Raw genomic sequence first — 1,934 nt, forward strand, 5'->3', positions numbered from 1 at the left:
ATAATAATTGTTATTTAAGAGAAGAGGCCTATTAATATGGATCATGCTGACAAATAATAGTTGACAAATAAAAGTTGACTCAGTTATTTTACTCCACTCGGATGAGGGTTTGAAAGGGGCTTCAGACTCCTTTATCACAACCACTAGAATAAGATCATATACGTTTAACACTGAGTATTTACTACTCCTCGTATCTGTCCATTAACAATGCTTGACGGGCTTTGCAAAGTATACTAAACAGTAACGTTTTCACCTTTGATTAAGGCAAGTTTGTTCAGAACTCTTCATGAACTTTTAGCTTACATTTTTAATGTAAGAAACATACAAAAAATTATCTTATAAAAAGCCACTTCAGTAACAGAAAAAAGTAATGAGAGATTTTGAACCCCGTTTACTTTTTTAAAGGATGGACTCTCCTTGGTTCAAATTCCAAGCGTTATTCATCATCTTTAGATCCGGTTTTGCTTAAATGCTTCACCACATCAACCCAGTTCCAGCCTCGAGGAAGTTCCCCTTTGTGATCTGTTTTATCTGCCAGCTTACGTTTCTGGGCTTTTGAAAGTTGTTCTTTTTTGTCTCTTTTCTTAGTTGATGGGGCTGTATTAGGAGTTTCAACTGAGATGATATTACTCATGGATGTTGCAGAATTCAGGGGACGGTGATTTTCCATGAACTGTTCTTTATTGTCCTTGGCATACTCAAAGAGTGTGTAGGTCATAGCAGTTCCAAGGTTCAGCTTCGACTTCTTCCTGTACCTTGGCTAATATGCTCTGCTTTACAGCCGTTGATATGGTGTTGTTAAAAAAAGCGTTCATAGATACAACTGGAGGTGTCTGAGGGTATGTTTCTGTCCAGGAAATCTCTATTAAGAAGTCTTTGGGATCACCATTTTCACCTATCCTGTATTGGAATGAAACTGGACTTAATTGTCAGAAACTTTCATCTCCTTCGTAAATAGAACGTAATGCTTCTAGCTTCATCTCCTGGTCCTCGTTGGCACTCATGGCGCCGGCCACCGGGCATCTCCCAGGCAGACGGCGGGTGGCCCCGAGGCCCTGACGTCCCCTTTCGCGCCCTCGGCTGCGGTCACACCCTCCACACCCGCAGACGCGAGTCACGCGAGACCCCAAGCCCCGGCAGGGCCGAGCCCCCGGCAGGCGCCTGTAAGCCGGAACCCGCAGCCGTCGCAGGAGGGGCGCCCGGGTGCCCCGGACCATGAGGTTTTTTTGTTTGTTTTTTTGATATGCTGTTGTACTCTATTGTCTAGGATTTTGTTGAGAATTTTTGCATCTATATTCATGAGGGATGTTGGTCTGTAATTTTTTTTTTTTTTAGTGCTGTCCTTGCCTGGCTTTGGTATTAGCTTATGCTGGCTTCATAGAATGAGTTTGGGAGCATTCCTTCCTTTCCTATGTTCTAGAATTTTTTGAGTAGAATTGGTGTCAACTTTTCTCTGAATATTTCGGAGGATTCTCCAGTGAACCCGTCTGGACAAGGGATTTTTTTGTTGTTGGAAGTTTTTTAACGACCCTTTCAATTTCTTCTTTTGTTTTGGGTCTGTTCAGATTTTCTACCTCAGTTTGTGTTAGTGTCAGTAAGTGGTATGTTTCTAGAAATGTGTCCATTTCCTCCAGGTTTTCAAATTTTTTGGAGTACAACTTTTCATAGTATTCTGTCATGATCCTTTTTATTTCAGTCAATTCTGTTGTAATGTCACCCATCTCATTTCCTATTTATTTGCATCTTCACCTGTTTCTCTTTTGTCAGTTTAGCCAGTGGTTTGTCACTTTTATTAATCTTTTCAAAATCCCAGCTTTTAGGCTTGTTGATTCTATTTATTTTCTGTTCTCTGCTTCATTTATTTCTGTTCTAATTTTTCATCATTTTTGTTTTTTCTGGTGACTGTGCTTCTTTTGCTGTTCTCATTTGGATTG

At 40.6% G+C, this 1,934-nt stretch overlaps 1 pseudogene; it reads right to left on the reverse strand.

Annotated features, from left to right (window-relative positions):
• Nucleotides 1-281: 281 nt before the first annotated feature.
• Nucleotides 282-1,004, reverse strand: LOC126079405 (RWD domain-containing protein 4-like; annotated as a pseudogene).
• Between the last annotated feature and the right edge of the window lie 930 nt (nucleotides 1,005-1,934).

Source organism: Elephas maximus, chromosome 7 (genome assembly GCF_024166365.1).
Source record: "Elephas maximus indicus isolate mEleMax1 chromosome 7, mEleMax1 primary haplotype, whole genome shotgun sequence".
Taxonomy (NCBI): domain Eukaryota; kingdom Metazoa; phylum Chordata; class Mammalia; order Proboscidea; family Elephantidae; genus Elephas; species Elephas maximus.